The sequence below is a fragment of the Ornithodoros turicata genome, chromosome 2 (assembly GCF_037126465.1).
Source record: "Ornithodoros turicata isolate Travis chromosome 2, ASM3712646v1, whole genome shotgun sequence".
Taxonomy (NCBI): Eukaryota; Metazoa; Arthropoda; class Arachnida; order Ixodida; family Argasidae; genus Ornithodoros; species Ornithodoros turicata.
Genome location: NC_088202.1, coordinates 128,944,875 through 128,970,598, shown reverse-complemented (window position 1 = coordinate 128,970,598; position 25,724 = coordinate 128,944,875). Strand labels below are relative to the sequence as shown.

At 46.1% G+C, this 25,724-nt stretch overlaps 1 protein-coding gene across 12 annotated transcripts in view; it reads right to left on the bottom strand.

Moving 5' to 3' along the window:
* Positions 1-25,269, bottom strand: part of LOC135386105 (signal transducer and activator of transcription 5B-like) — a 73,636-nt gene extending 48,367 nt beyond the window's left edge. For 8 of the 12 annotated variants that reach the window (XR_010420599.1, XR_010420600.1, XM_064615841.1 and 5 more), the window contains exons 1-3: positions 25,135-25,269; positions 2,504-2,594; positions 2,268-2,362 (exon numbers count right to left, since the gene is read on the bottom strand). The gene's annotated coding sequence lies outside the window, so the exon portion shown is untranslated. Of the gene's footprint in view, positions 1-2,267; positions 2,363-2,503; positions 2,595-14,119; positions 14,183-25,134 lie in introns of those variants that run through there. The other 4 variants (XM_064615836.1, XM_064615845.1, XM_064615837.1 and 1 more) reach the window with 4 other exon arrangements.
* Between the last annotated feature and the right edge of the window lie 455 nt (positions 25,270-25,724).

Sequence of the window (25,724 nt, the reverse complement as noted above, 5' to 3'; positions counted from 1 at the left end):
TACGCCTCCCGTTTTCAACAAATCGATATCATTGGAGATGATGATTGGCTAGGAGCATGCTATGCGGTGAAGTTCATTTTTAAGAGTGTACACTTGAGCTGAGTGGAGTCACGCACATGCCCTTTTGCAGGATGCTGCCTGCACTTCACGAAAATAAAGAAACCATGATTTCGTTTTACAGTACCATCAACATGTACCCTGATAACCTGAATGCAAATGAATAAACCTGCATGCCCGCAGAGTGTGTGCTCGATGGGGATCAGGCGCGATTCGGAAGCAAAACTCGTATGTCTCGCGCATTGGGCAGCTGGCAAGAGCAGCTAATAGCTGTATGTAAGCTCACCTTTTTCCCTGTTTAGAGGGACCTCTACTGCAAGTACGGCTCTCATTGCCAGACGGGAAATATATGAGCTTGTTGGAACATATCCAGTGTTGAAAGAACAATTACGCGGACAGGAAGACACGACGAGGCTGCAGGCTCCTCTCATTGCAAGGCTATAGTAAAACTTCGTTAGATTTCAACGTACGAAGAACCACACTCTAGCACACGAAAAGTACGCTCTTAAAAATGGGGGGGGGGGGGGGCAAAAGGGCTCGCCGTTGTCGGCCTCACAGAGGTGGGCAACGTCACGACTGACGCCCTGGGGGAATGTGCGTCCTGGGCCGACTTCTAAGGGAACTGTGCCGACATATGTCTGAAAGCGTCCGAGGAAAACCCAGGAAATCTCTTAAAAATGAACTTCACCACATACCACGCTCCTGGCCAATCACAATCTCGAATGATATCGTTATCTGCCCCGATTTGTTGAAAACGGGAGGCGTACGCCTTTTTTGTCACAATTATGAACAGCATAAGTGTCACAAAAAAGGCGTCCGCCTCCCGTTTTCAACAAATTGGAGCAGATAACGATATCATTCGAGATGATGGTTGGCTACGAGCGTGCTATGCAGTGAAGTTCATTTTTAAGAGTGATATCATTCAAGCAAACGAAAAATACACAGTAAAGTACGCGAGACTTAGTGAACCACGTTCTGTCGCTTCCAGGGATGGCAGAGTGGTCCCTATATAGCTCTGTAAGATGAGCATGAAGTTCTTCCTCAAGAAAGATAATTGGGGGCCAGTGGCGTATCTAGGGTGTGGCAGGTGTGGACACGTGCCATGGGCGCCAGGTGGACAGGGGCGCCATTATGTGGTCGGGTGTGAATGTGCCAGGTCGGGCACTCAACCTGGCACATTCATAAATGATCTAAAGCACCCGCCATTAGAGAGGTTGTAGTGTGAAACCTAGTGCGGACCACACGAAAACGCATTCCCAAGGACATCATGTTAACCATGTTGCCATGGGCGCAGGTAGCTCTAGATACGCCACTGTTGGGGGCTTATGTCGCGAGACAACTGAGATCTCCTCATGAAAGAGCACTGCCGAGGCTGTTCCAAGTTGAACCAGACACACATACATAAACAATAACAAAAAAAGAAAAAAGAAGAGTGAGAGAGAAAGACTAGTAGGTAGTTCGTGAATGAAACCGGCTGCCTATTGGCAGCTCTCCTGCGCAGGTCAGGGCATTACTGGAAGTTGTATGCCTCTTCAGGAACCCCCCATTTGGTTCTCTGCAACCGCGTACCTCATGCGTCATTCTCCTTTCCAGGCTTCAAAGAAACCAATCAACGGACTGTGTAGGGGGAGTTGGTGGTACATGTTCATTACGTTTCGTTCTACAGTTTCATTATGTTCAAAGAAACCTGCGATTTCTTCTTCTTCTTTTTTTGAAAATCATCACATGGCTATACGTACCGCACACCCAGAGCCATTTACGTTTAGCCTATATCGCTCTCAAGCATACCTGGGTAGTAATGTCATTATACTGTAATGAAATTACAGCAATGAATTACTTTTTCTGGTAATTTGTAATGTAATGCATTACTTTTGACATTATGTAATTTGTAATGCAACGTAATTACATTTTGTCAGTAATTTTAATGACATTACTCATTACTTTATAGAACAGAATCGAGCCTGTGTTCTGTGTTGGCACTTGGCAGAAAGAGAGTTTGCAACTCCCGAGTTAAACGCGCGAATTCCAACTCCCACAATGAATTTCCACATCCTCAACACAGGTACGATTAAGCTCGCAGTAATGACTTTGTAATGTCATTACTTTTTCGTAGGAATTGTAATGTAATTCCATTACATTTCAATTGCAGTAATGAGTAATGTAATTTAATTAAATTCTAGCTGGAGTAATGAGTAATATAATTTAATTACATTTTAGAAGTAATTTACCCAGGTGGTACGCTCTCAAGTGTCCTCTGAACGAACGGAGTCCGTTCCTTGTCTATGGCACGGCGTCCGCATGGGAGCTGGAATGAACGAGCGTACTTCACTCTTTGTAAACTCTTTACTTCACTCTATTCATTGGCAGCTGTTACTATGCAACGTTTAAGCAGCAGACGATTACAGAGAGTAATGGAGAGAGACGGTATAGAAGCTGATCCTCTTACCTTCGTGACTGTAGATTACGCATGCAACATCGTTGGTACTTATTTCGTCATTGTGTCGTCAGGGTATTGTTGCCCTCACTAAGCACTGGCACTGGAAAGGAACAGAAATTTCGCGTTAGTAAGTCATGTTTGTCCATTTGGAGCCGAGGTTACATCGTTACTATAAGGCACGTACACTCTAAGAAAAAAAGGAGTACTTTTACTCCTTTTGGGGAGTAATTGCATTGCCACAAAAAATAGTCCCTTTCGGGAGTATAAGCATGGGAGTAAATGAATGTCACAGAGTGAAGACCGCATTTCACGTGCTGCTGTAAGAGTCCCAGGTACATAATTGGTGCGCATGCATGAAGATACTTTGAAGCAAACCGTCAACCGTGATATATCGAGTGATATAAAATCTTGCCCCATACTAGGGCACAATTTGCGAAGAAAGATGCGCTAACTGTTTCTTACTCTGTGTGGCTGGAAAATTGCTACGTTGTGTGAGTTATACAGCCTTATGTCGTTCAAATTGACCAAGGGCACTTATTTACGTAGACTGTTGCATTCAGGAGACCATTCGCGAAGTTTAGTGACAATTTGCAGTCCTGGGGAGTAAATGTCGGGACTAAATGTTGGGTTAGGGGACTAAAATGGGGGGTAATTGCACACTAGGGGAGTAGAAGCTGCAATTACTCCCCGTTTTACTCCTTTTTTTCTTAGAGTGCATAGAAAGAACGTTATCTAAAGACCACGGGAAAGCCTGGTTGCGACAAGCCTCTATAACCTGAATATATCTGTAAAAAAGAAAAGTTGGTGGGAACAGAAGTTCGCCCAGACGAAGTTTTGTATACCGTGGAAGTATTTCCAGCTCTTAGTTCTTGCCACGTTTCTAGTTATGGCGGCATTAATCCATTAGCTGGAAGTGTACAGAGGTAGGCTCACTAGCGTGACGAATCAGTTGAGAAAAATGATCACGTTTGCGTACGTATCTCGTTGTTGCATCCACAACTGTGTTATTCAGACAAGCGTGTGTGATGGAGAGTACAGAATTCTTTCTGTATTTCGGCAGGAAACACGTCACAATAAAGTGGCAGATCTCCTGGAGATCCCGCGCGGGGAATCTTCTCGAGGCTTTGCACGTGATGCGTTTTAGAGATCAAGGTCAACACACGTCACTAAACTCGCTACTTACTATATCTTGAGATACAAATGACCGATGCACTATAGACGAGCGTTATATGAGAATAGACATGACGTGACGCTGACGATGGGAACAAGCAAAATGGCATGCACCCCACAGACCACTACAAAGATTGGTCGTATTTATCCTCCTGCTTTTCCCCAGCATGGGAAATGATAAGCTTACGAGTGTTCGCATACGTATTTTCATGCTTTTGAAAGGTTCTGTCCAGCGTTGGTTGGGAGTTTTAATAAACGGGAGCGACCTCGTTTATCTCGCTTCCTTTTTTTGGGGAGCGATTCCGGGAAAAACGAACCGCGAGGGAACCTAGGGATCAGAGGGAGAGACGCCTTCCCTAGTACCGAAAAGCGATGGACATAAAAATCACCTTGCAACACCGAAGAGAAGACGAAGCGAGACTTTCTTAGCTCGGGCATTGAAAATGAAGAAATAAATTGTACTAATTTCGTTAAGTAGTTGGACTTGGTTTTCCACAACGGGATTACCCACGTCGTGAGTAAACAGAGAAAAGCTTCGACTGTTTTTCGATAACTTGTGTAATTACATTCTATACGATGGGAGCATTTTAAAATATAGAAAAATAAGCCAGTGCATGTATGGGTGTTAGAAGACATTACCAATTGTCGAACTTCTACTGAGCTCCACAGTAAACTGATTCATCACTACCATATCTCTCCATGCAAACGTGACGAGGAAGTCGTAGTTTTTGATAATACGTCTGATATCCAGAGCTACAAAATCTGACCTTTCCTTCAATTTCCATGGAGTACTGTATTCTCTCTTAGGAACGTAAATTTCTATAGAAAGTGGTATCATTTCCTTAAGCTTGAGGAGCACACAAGACGATGAGGACGACGCAAGACTCAGTTTGACACAAGTCTTGCACACAAGTCTGACACAACCCATTTTGTAATTTGTTCATAAATTTTTTTCGTGTGCACAGGAACATTCGCAAACATAAATATTTGACATCCGAAAATAAGTAACCACCCTGAAAAAGCATGAAAGATGGAAGTCGCTGAAAAGGTTAGCCAGCTGTAGGACTCGAACCCACATCCTTTCTATGTTGTTCCAGCCTCAGCACATCAGTTCTCTCTTTCTCTCCTGAAAAAGCATCACGCTTTGCAGCGAGTGCCCGGGATCGTCTTTCCCCGAAAAAAAGAAAAAGAAAGAGGAAAGAAGGACACCTGCGCACAACAATAAAAGAAACTAGAGTCACGGTCCTATCAAAGGGCCGTGCCAGAACTATGCAAAACAACGAGTCAATTGTTAGTTTGAACTTCAAAAGGTAGCAGCTCGTTTCTCTATTTTGTTACGTATTTCTCCTGTCTCTTGTTCGTTTATGCAGCGATAGGCTTTCTAAAGGGGCAAGACGTCGGAACGGAGAGCAGCGTTCGTTCAACGATAAAAATGACTAATTGCGAACGCGCCACGCTCAGCGCGATGCGGAGAAAGGTGCCTAGGGAGCTCCACTCCCTATGAAGAAACGTTGTCCCTAGCCCGTTCCCTAGCATTCGCTCGCATCCCCCTCTCTTCGCTGCCATGAAGAGCGGCGCCCGCCCCGTTTTGTGGAAACGGACCGACCTTCTTCCGCTCTCCTCTGCATCGGGGGGAAACCTCTGGCTGGGGAAAGCCCCAGCGCATGACCTTTCGCAGCTCTTTTCTCGGTGCGATATTTCACCGATGCAAGGCAATGACCCGGGCACCGCTTTTCGCTCTCCAAGGGCGAGGGTAATTAGCGATGTCACCCGATCTGACGTTACAACGTGTGTGCGAAATCGCGTGGTGGCGTTGAGTGGGATGTGGTGGTGGTCCAATAGAACCATACGTGGGGTAATCGATGGAAAAGTAACGGGAGGAGCCAGACTGCCGGTCTCACGTAAAAATGATGTCCAATCTGTGTGAAACTGGGGATTTCAGCCAAGCGGAAGTGACGGGATACCCTCGAATGAAGGGCAGATACTCACGATGACGCGTACGCAGTCCTGTAGCGAAACGACTTTACTCGATAGGGAACAGAAGCTGGAAACAAGGATCGACAACTCAGAGTCATTTTGCATTTTGCAGCAAAACTCTCGTTTTCAGCATAAATCAGGGCAGATAACGATATCATATTCGAGATGAAGGTTGGCTAGGAGCGTGCTATGCGGTGAAGTTCATTTCTAAGAGTGTAGTGCAGAAAAACTTGCACTGTCCTGAGTGTGCATGTTACATTGGTCGCTTCAGTGCAATGTAAGTCGCGTTACAACTGGTCCTTCTGTTTCGTTTTTCCACTGAAGTCAAGCACGGTACACTACACTGCGCTGCACGAAAGCGACCAGCGGGATTCACCAGAAAACTACGACCACCGACTGTGCTGTCTGACGTTTTCCATGGGTTTTCCGAAGTCTTTCTAGACGAATGTCGGCACAGTTCCCCCTGAAGTCGGCCCAGGACTCATCCTAACCCCCCCCCCCTGTCCCTCATTCCTTCCTCCTGTCCTCTCTCCATTTGTCCACATCTGTACGTCGCTCATACCCACAGTTGCTTCGCGGCGCTAACACAGAACTAAAAAATTAAATTAAAAAAACTGCGAGGTTCTGTTGAACGAAATTTGCGACACCAGGCTGATCCTTAAACGTATCACCTTGAGGATCAACACACACACAACAACAACAACTACTACATGAATGACGGTGAGATGATGTGTTTCACCATACAACATTGGACATTGCAGTTTGAATTGAACCTTTGCACCTGGATGAGCAAGAGATGAAAAGGTGAAGTTGTACGTCACATGTCGAGCACCGCGAACACTTCCAAGGGCAAGCAATGCTGACGCGTATAAGCTACTGCTCGAGCCCAACAAAAAAGATTATCGCTTTCTTTTTACTGGTTGTATCACCGCCTCGTTGTTTCTCTTCTGCTTGTTTTGCTAAATATATTGCTGCGTGATCTTTTTTTTTTCCTCATGCGGTGACGTCATCTACTCTGGGATAATCCGAAACTGTGAACGAATACGCGTTGAATGTTCACTGTTGGCATTCACATTTTGCATATTGAGTCTTTGTACGAGGTTGATTTATAGTACGAAATCAAATAGCTATCATTTTCGTAATCCGCAGTGGCATTTTAGGCCAAAAGCGACGACGACAGTGAGTAACAACCGATGTCATGTAAGATGGCACGGACAAACTCCACTTTTCCGTATACACTGTCCCAAATGATAATGATGCAAATGAAAACTGCAGCTGTGCATGCTTGGTCTGCTACTTTGATGCCAATGTACACGAAAAAGGAGCTCCCCCTTACGCAAAGACGCAATCAAGCATGTCTGTCGGATGTGTCACTGCAAGCGACTGCGGGGAAAAAATGTTCTACGGTGCCATCCCGCTCGATACACGTTGAGGAAGTGCAAATCCCTGCGCGGTGAAAGGGCAGGGGTAAGACACCGGAGGCCCGCCAGGTAGACTTCGGTCTGTCGGGGCTATTCGACTAGCAGCATCTTCGATACACTACGCGGTGCGCCATGGTGCGGCACCCTATCTTCGATAAACTGCACCGGTTCGCACCGGACGTCTGCAATCAACGAGTCGAGTTGTCCCGACGCACACCGTCGACCGGGCGACGGGGTGCAATCCCAAGGAGCATTGCGACAGCAGCATCAGACGCCGTAGCACACGTACGTTATGGCATTCTTGGTGTAGGCGTTTATTTCCAGTTCGTAGGTGAGCAATCACGACGAACTCTTGGCGGTAATTCAGGAGAATAAGCGGGGAGGGCCTGTAGCACTCTTACCTCTTACACCCCATGGGCTCAGTTGTCAGTTGAAATAGCATTTCTATAAAGGGATAAGGTGCACCCACTGATTTGATTTCTAGGACCTCTGCTATGCCCTAAATCTTCAGACCCCCGAAACAACATTTCTAAGTGGCAATATGTGATCTGGTAGCTTTGCAGTGATCAGTATCGCAAAAAGGGCAGCAACCATTAATTAACTGCTTTAGCTGCGCTTGTGTCATCGCTATAGCCGATCTTTTCTTCCGTCTACAATAACGTCTGCCGCACTCACATTCGCGTTGTCACCACGTGTTGCTACGCCGAGCTGGGGCTCGCGCTACACGCCAATCGAAACGCTATAACCAAAAAGCGTAACTTTTCAACTTCGAGGTATCGAATCATCAGGCGTCTCTCACTACGAACACCGCCATGGTGCAGGTTTATCTTCGATATTGACTTTACCCTATACAGGGTGGAGCACTCCGCACCCTGCTGGTTTCGGGGCAACCCCGGTGCATTTTTATCGAAGATACTATGATAGAAAGAGGAACGGTGTTTGACAACGAGCAATATGCCATGATATCGCTAGGTTAACACCTCTCTCTTTATCTAACAACTTCTACAATTGGCGGCAGGACATGAATGGCCGACCAGACAGATATATCTTTGACAGGCTGCCAACTGTGTGAGTGGAAGGCCACGGTGGCCGGGGACACACATAATAATCATGTCGGATACTTGAATGATACGAAGGTATGTAGTAAGAACCTTGAGGAGGGGACATTACTGATAAAAAATCAGCCCGAAATAGGCAAAAATAAAAACACCGCGCCAAGTTCACCGGACGAAGTATAGTAGAATATAATTGAAACGATTTAGAGCGACTAGTTTTATGGGCGCGCGTTTGGTGTAGAATCTGCACTTGATCAGCTAGGCGTCGCGTGTCAGGCACAGCGCGCGCCCTTCCCGGTTTTACTTGGTCTCCACTCTCCGCCCCACGTTGGAAGACGGACAGCACCTGTGATTACGACACGGAAATCGACCTCCTAAGAGCAAGGTCGCCATGCAAGAGCATGGCGCACCTAATGACGTATAGCGTTTCTCAAAACTATAAATTAATTGTATTATATTTCCGCGGCACATAGAGAGAGAATATTTTCTGAGAATATATTTCGTAAGACGCGTGGCATCAATTCGGTAAAACACTGAAGACACGGAATTTTGTCCGTTAGTGGCACTTTAACGTAACCTCTCCCAGGCTTCTTTGATATTTCCTTCGTGCCCTCCTGCACACTTCATTGTAGTTACAGCTTATGTAGTGTATCACTGCACCATTATTGGGGTGTTTCACTAGGTCACAATTAGGACGCATGTTATGCCCCCTGTCGCACGGTAAGTTGAATGTCATTCTCAGCGAATGACACTCGCACTGAATGCCATTCGTTTCGCGTCACACGATGAAACCAAATGGCAATACATGCGAATGAGTTCGGGGAACTCACTTGCGTTTTCCTCTCGCACCGTCTCTGCGTACCCTCGCAGTAAAGAGTTAGCAAAACCGACAACGGTAAACCATTTGAAGACATGAAAGCTGAATGAAAAGTTGCACTCCAGTATTTTATCACGAATTTGGTAACTTTTGACACGAAGGCTAAAGGACTGTTTTTCGTAGGACTACCGTCGTTCCCAGTCGCCATGCTGCCAAGTGCGGTGCAGATAGGCTTCTTTCTTACTTGTCTTTGCTTGTGATACTCAGCCAACAAAGTGTCGCCGGAAAACCCAACGATTTTGTGACATGATCTAATGTTTCGCTAGTATCAAGATAAAGAAATAAAAATACAGCGAACGTACTTGTATGCGGCACCATATGTACGGCCCTGGTGTCTTAATTACCGACAGTGACATCATTTGCGAATGACATCCTGTTTCTTCGTGTAACTCGATCCAAGGCAAACGAATGACATTCGGTGCAACTGTCATTCGCTGGGAATGCCATTCAGTTTGCGGTGTGACAGGAGTACTACTCCCAGCCCTGGCCAATTTTCCTCGGTGAATCAAGGTCATAAAGTGTGAGGTAGAAGATTGCCGATGGGCTTTGTCAACTTGCAGAGTTTTTTCCCTTGCTTTAATCAAGAGCTACTACTATGCTATATTGCAGTAGTAGTCGTCGTTGACAGGTTACAGTTCATTTCATTTCTTTTTCTTTTTTCTTGGCAGAACAGCAAGCCGACGTCCCATTTGGCTGACTTTTCCCCCGATTTTTTCCTATGGTCTAATAAATATATCCCCCCTCCCCACTCAAAGCGCGTGAAATGAAAAGCTGCGTGGTTTATTGTCCACTCACACGCTTTTTTTTTTTTTTTTTGCGAAAAAGAGCAAAAACCCATCAACATTTTTTGCGACAAAGCAACCGGGCATGGATGCTCAAAGTATGCAAGGGAAAGCTCTAGCTTATCCATAAGCATCATAATAAATACAATCAGCCTTCTAATTATTTATCAACACGCTCCCAATGAGGTTAAACGAATTCTCCTTTGTAACGACAACATCGTTTACAATCCCACGCGGGTGTAGTATAAAATGTTGCGGTAAAGTTCGCTCTCGATTCGTACATTATTGTTGCTAAGGGTGTTGCGCTTCATAATTTCCCGCCGGGAACAGTAACGGTAATGGTAACGGAAACGAAAATGATGAAAGAAGGAAGTCACTGTAAAAGTTGGCCAGGCTGTAGGACCGTGACGCCCGTCGTTGACTTCCTTCTTTCATTGTTCTTAGGCGCTTGAGGCCCCCTTGCGCGTTCTTCTTTCGTCTGCGTTCCAGCCTCAGAACATCAATTTCCATCGTGACGAAAATGATATTCGGGATTGAATTCGGGTAATAGCTGTATATATAAAAGGGGAACCACACAAGTACGTACAAGGTATCGCACAAGTGCACCTTCGGCACGTTGGCACGTTCTTTTTGCTGTCTTTTCATGCGTGTGTAGAAGTACGTATAGATGTACTCTACATCTGCGCTGCAAGCAATTGAAAAAATTCTGGCATCCGAGGCTCATGCGCACCGTTGGTGATGGATGTGTTTATGGCTTACAACCTTGTCTATACGACGCAGGCCACAGGCTGGTCCTCCAGTGGGTTCCAGCCCACTGCGGTGTCGAAGGGAACGAACAGGCCGACCACGCCACAGACACAGCTCTCGTCCCGGAGAGAGACGCGTATTGCGCTGCTGAGAGGAGATCGTCGTTCCGTACTCCGACGCCTCGTGACTCCCCTGGCTTCCCGCCAATGGACGGCTGACATTTCCCCCAGCCGTGCTGAGCAGAGTTGATCCGGCGCTTGCTTTCCGCATGCCTCGACATACCTCTCGTCAAGATGCCGCATTAGTTCATCGAATGCGCCTCGATGTGGCTTTTACAGCGCAGTGGGACCAGCTCCGGTGGCGCAGCGGTAACGCGTGCGCTTGGAGACTGGGAGGTCCGCGGTTCGAATCCGCGGACCTCCGTCCCCCTGTGCCGTCCCCCTGTGCCGTCTGGGGTTTTTCCTGGGTTTCCCTCAGATGTGTAATAGGCGTATGCCGGCACAGTTCCCCTGAAGTCGGCCCATGGACGCAGCTATCCTCCCCCCGAGCGGATTCCGCTCGGTCTTCCACTTCACCCTTTCCTCTCCTCCTCTCCACCACCTTTCCCTTCCCGAAAAACATGCCGCCTAATCAGGCAGGCAGACCTCTCGGGTTCCTCCCAACGACACTCCTCCTCCTCCTCCTCCTCCTACAGCGCAGTGGCGTTTGCTTGAGTCAAGTCGACTATCCCCAATGCAGTCACTGCGGTGTTGTGAAAGATCTAGAGCACATTCTTCTCCATTGCCCACGCTATCAACCTTCCCGAACCGTACTCTCCGTATCCCTTAACGAGCTGGACACTCGCCCGCTGTCTCTCACAAAATTGCTTGGTCCCTGGCCACATACAGTCCACCAGCGCTCTGCCCCTCAGAGCTCTCTTGACCTTTCTGGATACATAGGACTTCGATCCTTATTGTGAAGGGGCTCATTATTTCATTCCCCGCATCACCTCCAGCAATGGGGTAGAGTATCGCCCCTAGCGATGAAACTCCCCATTCATCATCTCACAAAAAAGTTGTTGTTGTAATTGTCAATGCCTTACACATTAATCTGAATGCAAGTACACGGGGAGAACTGAGGACATAGGGAAAGAGAGCATGTGATCATCAGGTACGTGTCGTTCAGGAGCCTCAGTCATCGTTGCTCTTCGAGAGACTCATTCAGATAGAAGGTGGCAGATGTCCACTTCGTGCGGCGTCACCCAAGACGACAGGGTGTTGATATGTAGTTATGAAAGAACCCCTATCCTGCCCGATGCCCGTCATCAAAACGACTAGAAGGGCTCATGCAGGCCCTAGGCCAGGCCAAGGCCCTCACTCACACAAATACGAGACGTCCACTGAACTCGACGGAAGACTGTTTCCACCTGTCATTCTCGACAGTGGAACTTCGGGTTGAAAGCCACAGTTCGTGGATGAGTCCCATCAGGAGGAACGGAAACTTGTATCAGTGTCATTATCCTCTTCTAAGCTTGGTAATGTTACTTTTCAACGTAGTCCCTGCCAATGTCCACATACTTTACCCAGCTATGACCAAGCGCTGTCGATCTCCATCTCATTAAAAAGATATATGAGTGACAGGCGCCATCAACAGGTGGCACAAGTCGGCTATGCAACCCGTCCGAGTGCTTTGCAATCATTCCCTGTACTGAAGTCTGTATTTCTCAAATATAGCATTGGGTTGCCAAGCAGTGCCGCGATGGAGCCGTTATGTACTTAGCTTGGGGGGTCTCGTCGGCACAAGTCTTCGAACCCGCATGACGGAGAAGAATTTTGAAATGACTGTGCTCCACAGAAGGTATGCAAGTGAAGAGAAATTAGTTTGTTAATGTCTGGTGTGCTCAGTGTCCGGTCTATTCTCTTGAAATAAAGATATCTAATGGTTAATATCTGGGGTGTGTGCAGAATATATAAGAAAGAAAAGAATGAAACACATTATGCATTATCACATCGTATCACCCAAGGTGATCTGCTTTATTAATCATAATGCAACTAATAACACTAATAACAGCCCGTTAAATCAACCTAACCAATTTAATGGAAAAGTAACTGTAAAAGTACTGAGTACACTTCTGGAAGTATCTGCATCAGCGTATTTTCTCCCACGAGGTATTTGTAACTGTCGCACATACATTTAAACCCATTTATCTCTACCTGTAACTCATATGCCTATCAAAGGTAACTTTAACAACTTCGCTTTATCCATTCATGAAGCCTTCAACAGACACTGACTACGTTGCATGACCAAATGATGACACAACTGACAGCACCACAACAGATGAGAAGCACACTTTTCATAAAACAATAATGCTATTATGGTTATTATGGCTGTTATGTATTTCTGCTCGGCAAGATATTTACCAGTTACAGAACAATTGGTTTCATGCAGAATTCTGATTATTATAAATTAACAATTTAGGTCGTACTCCACATGATAGAAAAAAGGCAATAATGCACTGTAAAGTAGCCGTTCAAGCTACTGGCGGACGGAATTCGCACAGCAGGAAACAGTACACTTTGAAAGCATGTGTTGATCCGCCGTGGGTCTTAGTATCCCTGAGCAAAAAAAAAAAAAAAGATGCCACTTGCGGCGTGCCTCTGGGTTCAATAAATGCCCCCAATCTTGCAAGACCCCCAAAATCAGAAAACCAGCAAATATGGCCGTCGCACACCTTACGGAACACCCCCAACCCCGACCGAGACGAAAACCCTGGGAATATCCGTGTGTGACGCAATAGTTCATCTTTCGATTCCATGCTAGACACTTTTTGTGTCGCTTACAATATGTCCGGTAATTGGGGGCATCGGTATGCCTGGATGTATTGCTCGACAGAATCAAACTAAAAAATATAACGTTCTAATCCCGCGATTCTGCCTTTTTGTCGCGCACGGCCCAATCCCTCCGGGGTTGGGCTATACTTCAGAGTTCAGAACATAAATATTTCTTCGTACCCTTCAATATCCTTCAATATTTGAAAGAGACGAGATAAAATACATCCCGTTTATTGGGGAAGAATACAGATAAGTGGGAGAAGCCAACTTTAGGGCCGACGTGCCCTTCAATGCTAGGAATCAGAATGGCACAAGCATGCAGCTTGTGAGGCTGCTAACTTTTGTGTGCCGGCACAGTTTATATGGCATGAAAATCAATCAAATGCGAAAACAAAATGTGAATTCTGGTTCTCTTCGTGTCATGAGAAGATGCCCTGGGAGCAACGTTTGAAGGTCGACGTTCGACGTGATGCCTTGGGTGCCGAAAGTAAATGTTGCGTATGCCCGCGAATTAATGAGCCGACGGGAGTTCAACACATAAGAAGAGCTGCCCACGGCAACAGGATGGCTTTGAGAGTCATTTCTGGAAAAAGGCGTCGTTTATGATTCGCAGAATCCTCGATTCTCACCTTGGAGCTTCCCACCGCGCGTCCATGCAAGAGGACAGGAAGGGTGGTGCGGTTAACTTTAGCATTACTGAGAAACCGCAACCTCAATATTCAGGTTTTGCTCCGAGCTCAAGTCTATACACGAAGCTAAAAGTAATCTCAAAGTTGTCTATTGTACCTTTGAGACGTTTTGTGCGAGTACTCTGTTGCAGGAGCTGCTGCGAAAGTAATGAACAGGACATGTCAGACAACAGGTGAAAGACGCACACGACAAAGCGCCTTCTATATTTACGTGTTTCTTACCCCTGTTGTCTGGCATGCCCTATGATTCGCTACTTTCGCTGCAGCACTTGGAACATATAACTTCGCCCTCTAACGAATACAAACGAGCCCCTCACCGAGTCCTGCACTACCGAAACAAGCCAGAAGTTGGAGACAAAATATTTTACCTGCCTGCTATCCACTGTCTTGAACCCTTGAATGTCGCCTCCCATACCCCATGCATATTACATCACTGAAGATCGAGCTGAGACACATTACATACGTCTGCTTGTGTGCCCCTTATCCATAATGCATGTACACCTGTATGCCAGTCTTTTCCTTTGACGAGACGTATTTCAGATGAGCAGCGTCACGTTATCTTTCAAGGTCATCTAATGACAACTTGTTCGTTAGATAAGAGACTGAAATACGAGATCTTGCTTCCAGTCCATCAAGTGCAGACGGGCTTCGAAGTGACGTGCTGTGATCGTTGTCCCGATGAGTCCTCACACCGGCATTTGCTGGGGTTTCGTAATGTTTATCTGGGCTCTTGAGGATCCCAGCGGTGCACAAAACGCGTACGAAGCGGTGAGAATGACAATGAGCGTTGTAATGTACGGGATTTGGCTTGACGTCCTTCGACAGAACACGGAACGTAGAAAATTGTGATTTCCCATCGTACAGGTTTGGAAACATGCAGAGCGACATCGGGAGTCGCGAGTATTTTGGCGTCTATATAGTATGTATTGGAGCGGGTTTCACCCTCAGCGGTTCGCCAAGGAAAGAGCTAAAAAGTTCACCGGGTCTTTTACCGCAGCCTGCGCAAGAATATTTATATTTCTGCGTCGTTCGTGTAAAAACAATTCTTCAGACTGCATTCCCTCGTCTTTCGTCTTGGATTGACTGCGAAAAACGTTTGGAACACGTCTTTCCCCATTGTCCACACTATCAACTTTTCAAGACTGCACTACAGTGCCCAGTGGCAGATCCAGATCCTCAGTTTGGGGGGGGGGGGGGTTCTTTGTCGGAGGTACGACACCATCTGCCCAAGAGCACTTTATAGAAGAGTCTGGAGCACATCACGCGCCTGTGTGCCCAACGAAGCTGGCAGTGTACGAGACCCCGTCAGGTACAGATGCTGAGCGTTTGTTGGACAGGCGAATGGCTGCATCCAGGTCTTGGGCCAAGTGCGGATCCAGACCCTCGGTTTGGGGGTGGTGGGGCAGTTTCTTTGTAGGAGCGCGTATTGGGGGAGGGGAGAGAAGGAAATCCGAAAGGAGGAAGGACGTTTGAACCCCCCCCCCCCCCCCCGATCCACCACTGTCTTGGGCACTAAAGTCACTGTTCATATGGGGATCCGGAGCCTTAGTTTCGAAATCAATTGCTCGCATCTTCGCTTCTTTCGTCACTCCGTGATTTGCAGTGGAAGATGCTTCCGAAGACCTGGTGAGAAGCTTGCAAGACTCACGCATGTCGGTATTTCCCATGCAGCCTTATGAACAGCCAACGCCGAAAGGGCTGAAGCTGTTTAACCGGGGAACTCGAGCTTTTAACCACATGTCAAATGCGTCCTGTCGGTGTGAATGGCGATTGCGAAGAGCAGAAAGATCTCCGTCTTTGTTTAGCCAGTAGTTGAAAGTGTCTTCGGATTACGGATCGTAATCTGCAACCTTTACAGTAATCAGTCAATAATGCCCTTATATCACCGGAACCCCCTCTCTGCCCGGCGACGCAGCGTCCGCAGCCTTTCGAACTGCGCATCGACATTGCTGTACTTTATCAGCCACGAAACACTTCTGTTGCAGCTGTCATCCCCATTGAGACTGCGTTGGTGAAGTGGTGCAAGTGGCAACATCCACCACTAATTCCTCTGCCTGACTCCTCAATCAGTGACTTTTCTCTAGGCGGGAGCCTCCCGGCGTGCCAGTGTGTAAAATAAGAAGAGTAACGTGGTCGCTTGCCATTGTGTCGAGATCCGTCCTCCAGTGCAAGCAAGATGCAAGCCTGACGAAGCAGACAAGTAATGTCGATACAGTTGGACTACGAAAGTTCGCGAGAAACGGGTCGGAGAGCCGTCATTTAGTGCCACAGCGTGAAAATCTTCTATGCATTGCTGAAGTAAACGTCCCTGAGAATCAGCATGCTGACTTCCCCAGCTCTCGCAGTGATCACCGAAGTCCCCATGTACGATGAAACTGCTAGGGAGACGCTGAAGGGAGTCCCCTAACCACACCCTCTACGATGCGTACTGAAGGGGCGGTGCATACGCTGGCCACAGCTACCCTTCGCTTGTGTAGAAGGAGGACGGACACCACGTATTCGAAGTCGCCCTCTGTGGATGTGTAGAGAACTGTGCTAGGTATGTCCTTTCTGATACACAGCATAGCTCAGCTGGCTCCTGGTGACCTTGCAAAACTATATGTGGCATGATTTGAAAGCCTGAAGGGGAAATCCACACGAGGTTCATGTGAGCTATAGTGCGGGAAGATTGTGACAGAATACGAATTTACGAAAGTCTCCTAGTTTGTTACGCAGGCCATTGGCATTCCACTGAAATAGAGATGTGCACTTGTATCTATCGGTCATGCCCAGGGAGGATATTACTACTGCTCAGCACCGGCCCCAGAGTAACGAATGCTTGCACTTAGGGAAGCTTCGCTGCTGCTTGCAACGCTTTCAAGATTGAGCGCACTGCAAGGAGTGGCATGAACATCTCAAAGGTGACACCCCCTTGCTTCTCATATAGTAACCGAGAGGGATCTTTTTTTTCGCGCGGTTTACCTGAGCTTTTTTGTGTCCTGGCTCCACTGCCACGGGTGTTCCTGATATACTGGAGGAAATAAACCTCTAGTCGAGGGATCTTTCTCTGTTGTCGCACCCCTTTCGGGTGCGACTTTCCCTGCGCCCTGGTGCAGACGTGCCCCTCGTCCGCGGCTTCACGTAGGTGAGAGATTAGGGCGAACAGACCGCGCTACTCCAGAATGAGCCCTTTGAGCCTTCGAGGCCGTCGCGGCAGGAGCCACTCCATATGGAACACAGGACGCAGTATGACCTCCTCCGCAGTTAGCGAGCCGTGCAGGTGCTGAAGCGGTAGGCGCACGAGAAAATTTCACACTTACCACTGCAATCTACTGCGTAGTGGCCTGCCGAACCTTGGCACTTAAAACATCGGACTGGTGGAGCCACATATTCCGTCACGACATGTGTCGTAAACCCAAGTCTGACATCCTCCGGCAGCGTCTGGCACGGACCGAAAATAAGGATCACACTGGACTTGCGGTATGCTGTCCCATCCCATGTCATCATCAGTTCTCCATTTATTGTTGTTGTTGTTGTTGGTATGCTGTGGACGAACCATCTTCCTCCCTCTCGTAAAAAGATTCACGCCTTACTGCGATGACTCCGTACTAAGTACCAACGCAGTACCAACTCCACAAGGCTGCACGTAGGAGCTCATCGTCGGAGCACCATCTCGGGATATTCTTTATCCTTCCTATTGACCCTAAATAAGAATCTGGTAGTGCGGGCTCTATACCGCAAAGCCATCCACGCTGGTGACCTAGAGGAGACTTCCTGCTGCTCCCTCTGAAGGTACACTCATACGAGGTCCCCATCCCTTGTGATCTTGTGCGACACAATCTTCTCATGGGTTGCGCAGATGACATCCTTTGCGATAAGATTCGGATTCACCTTCTAAAATGAATGCTCCGGATTTACAGTTTTCAAGATAACAGATATGCCCGTTGGTTGTTTCTTCATATAAGACACGACTTGGAACGGACAAGGGCGCATGTCGATTTTAGTTTCGCCGGTTGGAACCCCAGGGGGAGGAGGATCCCCATCCTTAATGTCTTCCCTGCGGGCCGTTTGCATTTTTGTGCCTGTTGAAAGGGATAGGATCTCTCGAACACTGCTGCTTACCTGGCATAGCATAATACCACGCAGAATGTCAAATAGACATAGATGTTTTGTTCTATCTTGATATCTCCAAGAGGTTTGCTTACGTAGAGTCGCAGGACTCTAGACAGGCCATAGTAAAGCTTTTGTTTGCATTGAGCTTCGACCTTCACGACATGCTAGAAGGCAAATGCTGGCACAGTTCCCTTTTAAGTCGTCGCAGAAGGCACGACACCGGAGCGATATTCTGCCATATCGGCATGTAAATAGTTTGTTAAACGACGTTATAAAGACCTGTACGACATCTTCAGTGTTTGTTTTCTCTGAGCACCACTCGTTATTACACCAGGTTGTAACCAGATCGTATTCTTGAAACTTGGGTACCTAGAATACAACTATCCGATTCTATTGCATCTCCTTTGTAATGTTTTCACGTTTTATTATTATTTTTTATGCTTCGTGTTACGTATTCCTTGTGAGCCTGACGACGGTAGTTTGTGGAGTTTTCATTTAGTAAATATCGAGGGGCGTTTACCGAAGTTTTCAATCTCTATAAATTTTTCAGTTTTCCGGAGGGTCACTGAAACGCACCTCTGAAAACCTCGAAACTTTCCAGAAATTGAACACTCCGGTAAACACCCTCCGAATTTTGCCAAACGGAAGCCCTGAAAGGTCGGAACCCTATACATATTATCTACGCGTAGCGCTTGACAGAAACTGATGGCAGTCATGATCGATCGTAGCAAGCCATTGTTAATAGCGCTAAACAATCGAATTTTCGTATACTCCACCAGTGCAACCTACGTTTCCAGTTTTTTCTTTCTATTTCAATTCTATTCCATAAAACAATTCGCGTTGTGATTTTGTACACGTATTACTTCTGTCAGCAGATGCATTTCTCGGGACTGACAATATACGCAGCTTGACGTACAGCAAACAACACGCTTTGTGATGTCTCCCCCCATTCCTTGCACAACATGGCCAGACGTGTTACAGACGCTTTAACGGAACGTTGCAGTGCGTTTGTGGCATTCATCGCAAGCGCCACATGTGCGCTCCTGAAAGAGCACTGGCGAGCAACGCGGCAGGTGTTGGAACGAAAACACGGACGACATTTTGCGATCCGCGAATATACACTGTCTCTTCTACTGTATCATGAGCAAGGGCAACCTGGTGAGAAAGTTCACCGGGAAGTATTCAGGATACGTCCTGCTACCAGACGTCATTGTTGTGTATATGTACTTTCCGTTAGGCGGAGGCGAACGACAGAATTAGTAGGGGAAGGTCAGGTAAATCGGCTATACGAAAGTTCAAGAATTTTTTTGGAGCATGCTAATGCGCATGGACATGCAAAGCCATACGCTTTAAAAAAACTTCGATATTTTGGCAAACCACCACCAAAACTTCATTTGATGATGATGATGATGATGATGATGATTGGGGAGTTTCATTGTTTTGTGGTCTTGCAGGCCACACTCCACCCAAGTTGGAAGTCATTTCTGATACAGGGACACGTCACGAATAAATATCCATGTTTGTTGAGATATCTATATAGAGTGAGATATCTGCAGTGACGATTTTCCACTTTTGCCCCATTCCACTTTGCCCCTCACTGGTTGCCCTACCAATAAAAGTATTCCATGTGTGATGTAACTCCAAAAGTGGAAATTCCTGCCGTTAGATCTTTACAGCATAGCCGTTGCTTGAAGTTACCAGCCATAATTCACCGCAACTGTAGTTTGTTTCATAACCTGTAGATTTTAAATGTGATTGCGCGCCATTTTAATCACAGCAGTGAAAAACGTTATTTACATATAGTCACGAACATCCATCACCTCTGTACAGCGACATGAAATTTCGTTCACACTCGCAGCTAGTCGCTCTCGATGACCATTCCTCATGAGGTGATGATGACGCCACCAACAAGCCGAAAAGAGATTTTTTCCGCATTGCCCTGCCTTTCCGTTTTGTCCCGCTTGTTCGGCTTATTTAATCAGCGCCTTCATCAGGTGCGTTACCGTTTTCGGCATGTTTCGGCAGTTCAGTTTATGACACTATTTATACGAGAACGATATCAGCCCAAATCGCCTAAATTGGCTTTTAGCATCACTCCCACAGAGCCTTCCAAGGTATTCTTCGCATATCGAACTTGTATTATTTGTTTCGAGTGCGTTAAGGGCCTGTCCGAGTGTATACCTACAGTAGTGATTACAAGCACAATTCATGTATACATGTATTAAAAATATAGTGAATAGCGCGTCATTAAAAAGTATGTTGGGCCTACTGAGTAATGCTAGCTCTGAATGTTGCGAAGTCCTAAATCAAAGCTGATTTGAATCACAAAAGAACACGGACACCAGTATCTACAACGACAGTTGCATTTTACTGTTGATGACTGGGGTTTATGTAACAGATGAGGATCTATACGCAGCTGCTAGGGATAATATTGTGAAAATATCCTAGTCGCTAGAAGCTGGGTTCTGCTACTCCTTAATAGAAAGCAGTCGGAAATGCATAGAGGCAAAGAGACACGATACGAGCTACACGTATCATTTACCGAGACGAGAAGCGCAGCGCTCTCTCGGAATATTTTTGCTTTCATTTCGGGCAATTTCGGCATAATTTAGTAGTTTCAGCTTGAACCTCTGGTTCTCTCGGTTGCTTCTGGTTGCGACAGTCGTAAAGGCATACGGGAGCTCATGTTGAGATCTCTAACCCCGTCACGCATGAAGATCGGGCAGGGTGGCTCGTATATACCCGCCGTCCTATATGAGGATTTTACAGGATTTGCACGTTCACCGTTTACTGCGGATAACGCAGGTAATGCTAATCTGTTTCTCAGCGTAAATCTAGTATTCCATTATACTGTCACCACCCAACGTTTAAGACACACGCTGAGCCTTCAGCTGTCCATATTTGTTATTCACAAAGAAAAATGCGAGTCATATGCCAATTTGCCGAATGCCGTAAGTTGAAGTTGCGGAGGGAGACGAAGAAGAAGAAGAAGGAGATCCTGCACTGCGTGTAGCACGTGTTTTTCTATTACAGTCAAACTCCTTTATAGCGAACACCTTTTTAACGAAAATACCACTACAGCAAATTTTTTTGCGGTCCCGCTGGATCCCTATAGGTCCAATAATGGACATCCTTTTTAACGAAAATACCTTTATTGCGAATTTTTTTTTTTGCTGTCCCCTGAGTTTCGTTGTAAAGGAGTTTGACTGTATATGTTTGCTTGTTTTTCTTCTGCGTGGAGAAAGTGCGTTATGCACTCATCCTTCAAAATTCATCTCCTCCTCCCCCCCCTTTTTTTTTCCTTGCGGCGAGGGACTTCCGACGACCCTGAGGCACATACAGTAATAAAAACAACGATCACTTCTAGGAAATATAAAATTGATACAAATAACCGAACTGCAAGGGGACACGTGGGTACGCAAATATACCCGTGATTCATAATCAGGCACTTGAGGTTGTCTGCAGCGGAGAAAGGTATCGAGCTCCTCGTGAAATGTGTTAGACCACGGCCTGGCTAGACTGACCTCTAACAATCGAATGTAATATTATATGTCCTTTACTGAACAATCAGAGTATGTGTTAAAAGATATTCTGAACACGTACAACTTATTACGCCCCCCGACAAGCAAGTTAAATTATGAACATTAATAAAATAAATTTAGAAAAACAAGCGGCTTACGTGACAAAGATTCATTCAAAGTTATCCGATACCTGTTCGTACAACGTCCTTGCACTATGATATGTTATCCTTTGGTGTGCACTGATAATCAAATCGTTCCATGAAGTAAAAAAGTAGTTTCCTGATTTCAACATGGGAGCCCTCCCCGCACTGGCCACATCCTAGCCACTCTGTTGTTTCGTTTTCTAAAAGAAAAAAAAAGTAAAAAAAAAGTGTTACCATATGTGTGCAGGATGTTCTCTTCCAGATCGAAATCGACCAGAGAGGACGGCTACCGGAAAATCAATTTGAGGTAATCGTTTGCTCTGATGATTTGCTCTCTTTCTTGGATTCGTCAGTTTGCTCAGAAAAAAGGCCACCTGAACACGCATCGCAAATTACACGCCGCAAGCGATTTTACATTGTCCTTTATTTTATCCGTTTCGTATGGGAACGTAATGAGCAGAGTGTTGTCTACGCGAATCCTCCTCGCTAGCGTAATACTCGGAACCTTTACAATGCGAAAATGCATCAAATTACTGTTATCCAGAATAACACAATTTCTCGCGTATGGCGATAGAAATGTCTCGGGAGAACAAAACATACTTCTTGGTATACACTGGAAGTTACAGACATATTCAATGTAGCAACGGCGTATCCAGTGCTGCAGCTGAACTTTATATAACACATTCGTGTTACGTTTAAGTATATGAGACTAAATTTTGTCTAGGGTAAATATGAACCGAATAAACTCGACATACAAGGTTTCGAACACTATATATATGGAGACACCCCAGGCTTGTCGCCCTCGATGGTCCATATAAATACACAGGCTGTAGATACATGAGCCGGACCGACGCAGCACTCATTCATCGACTCCGACTTCGTACTGCTTTTACAAGAGCTTATAGGTATAAGCTAAACATGACCGACGACCCTACATGTAGGCAATGCCACACAAGCGAAGACGACATCCATATACTACTACACTGCACGAAGTATGAGGACGAGAGAAAGGTCCTCGAAAAGCGTCTCTCGACACCGGACAGCCGGCCACTTACCATTGCAAAGATTCTGGGTGCATGGTCTATAGACGACAATTGCCGCAAGGCGGCAGGCTATACCTGCTACAATTCCTCAACACCGCAAATCTGCGGGACCTGTGACACGTGCTTCCGCGCATATTTATTTATCTGTGTCTTTACGTGTGCATATTCATTTCCCTGTGTTTATTTACGTGTGTGAGTGTGTGATTTTTGTTTGTTTGTCCGGGTGAACCTTTTTTTTTTTTTTGAAGAGTGGCAAGCCAAATATTGGCTGACCTGTCTCAACACTTAAAAACAACAACAACAACAACAACACTATATATCGACTTAAATAGAGGGCGAAAATGAGGCACCCGCAATGCCGTTCAAGCTTGAACACAACTAGTATGTATACACTCTTAAGAATGAACTTCACCGCAAAGCACGCTCCTAGCCAACCATAATCTCAAATGATATCGTTATCTGCCCTGATTTGTTGAAAACGGGAGGCGAACGCCTTTTCTGTGACAATTATGAACAGCATAAGTGTCACAAAAAAGGCGTTCGCCTCCCGATTTCAACAAACCAGGGCAGATAACGATATCATTTGATATTATGGTTGGCTAGGAGCGTGCTATGCGGTGAAGTTCATTTTTAAAAGTGTCAGGCTGTCTGAGCACATCGAGCGGCAGTGCCTTCTACACTATCTAAATCACAAAACAATCACGAGGGTATAATCAAACCGTCTTTCGCGCTTTCGTTTTTCTCATTCATTGCATCGGTTAGCATATAGCATATAGCTAGTTACTGTATAGCTATCGTGTAGCATATAGAACTCTTTCATAAATTCATCCTCTTACATTACACTCTGTGAAGTGGGGTAGGACCCTGTGGCTACCACGGGGAAGCATCCCATGTCGTATATCACTTCTCCATCATTTATTGTTGTTGTTGTTGTTTCACACGCCGCAATCGTTGCGGTTAATCACCGCATCCCACACTCTTAAAAATGAACTTCACCGCATAGCACGCTCTTAGCCAACCATCATGATATCGTTATCTGCCCTCATATGTTGAAAACGGGAGGCGTACGCCTTTTTCTGTGGCACTTATGGTGTTCATAATTGTCACAGAAAAGGCGTACGCCTCCCGTTTTCAACAAATCAGGGCAGATAACGATATCATTTGAGATGATGGTTGGCTAAGAGCGTGCTATGCGGTGATGTTTATTTTTAAGAGTGTAATTGTTGTTTCACACGCCACGTTGTTGTGATCGAACTCACATCCTGACTCAAAAGGTATAGGACATGTCTACTACATCTACTACTACTACCACCACCATCACCATCGCCGCCGCCACTACTACAACTGCCAATGCTCTATCTTACACTCTAAAAACAGCACTTCACCGCATAGCACGCTGTGCGCCAACCATTGCCAAGAATGATAGGGTTATCGCTTCTGATTCGAAGAGAGAGGGGGCGTACGCCTTTTTGTGGCAATTTCCGTATATCCGAATCGCCACAAAAGGCGTACGCCCACCTTTCTCTTCGAATCAGAAGCGATAATCCTATCATTCGTGGCAATGGTTGGCGCACAGCGTGCTATGCGGTGAAGTGCTGTTTTTAAAGTGTAGGAACACTGCTCGCCGTTCTAGAAAATGTAGGACTTCCGTCCTCATTTGATCTTCATCATTATGATGCATCTCATCTTCTACATAACCTCTGTTAAGGGGGCAGAGCATCACCTGTTGCTATGAAACACATTATTACATCATGAAAGTTAAAATTATCAAAAAAAAATCGTCATCACAAACATTAAAATGAATTGTTGCTGTTGCACGCCGCGCACTACACGCAAAAAACTACATAAGTCTTTTACACACCAGGGATGGACAGTAATTATAGCACTTACTTGCATACTTACATGTATAATATTACTATTGTGAAAATAAAAATAATAAAAGCGGGACAAATAAGTAGGCCGAAGCAAAGATGCGTAGATTTCGGTTGTCCATCGCGTCTGTTAGAATTGTGAGACCCCGAGAAAAAAAAAATATTCACACCGCACTATAATATAGAGGACAACACACAGAAATTACATTTTGATTTCCTCTCACAGCCTACTATGGTAGGCAACGTCGTAAGTTCTTCACGAACAGAAGTAATGATAAAAATTGGAGCCAGTTACACGTTTTAGCAACACTCGTTTTCTTCAACACGCAGTTCATTTTCCTTCCATTTTTGACGAAACACTCAAACGGATGCCGTCTTTCAAATGCGTCGAGCGTGCCTACCTCAAAATATTCGTATAATAAAAATATCGAGGACCACTCACCTGAGCCTCATTAATCCCCGGCCCTGTGGTTCCGATTGACACTGGACACAATCGCAACTTGAGACGTGAACAGGCGCAGACTGCGACGCGCACTGCTTCGTTTCCGACGCACCAGTCGCGGAATGTTCGCCTCCGTCGCGCCAGTCGCGCGCGCGCGTGTAAAAAAGAAAAACGCAAACGGAAAGCAGATCGAGTAGGGAGGGGGGAAGAAAGAGGGAGGGAGAGAATGAGAAAAGCGTTGCGCTGTCTTCCCAGAAATGCTGCTCTTTCAGAGAACGCGCGGCCGCCGCGATCGCCTTTTCATCCGCCCTATTTGCGCCCGTGATAGAGTTCGTCACGTGACTGACTTACGTCTTACGTGATTGGCCATGGCTACCAGAAACATAGTTCACCATACAAGAAATCACCAACACCACACCAGCGTGTCATATTTTAGATGAGAGAACTGGTGTTCTGCACTCTTAAAAATGAACTTCACCTCATAGCACGCTCTTAGCCAACCATTATCTGGAATGATATCGTTATCTGGCCTGATTTGTTGAAAACGGGAGGCGTACGCCTTTTTGTGACACTTATGCTGTTCATAATTG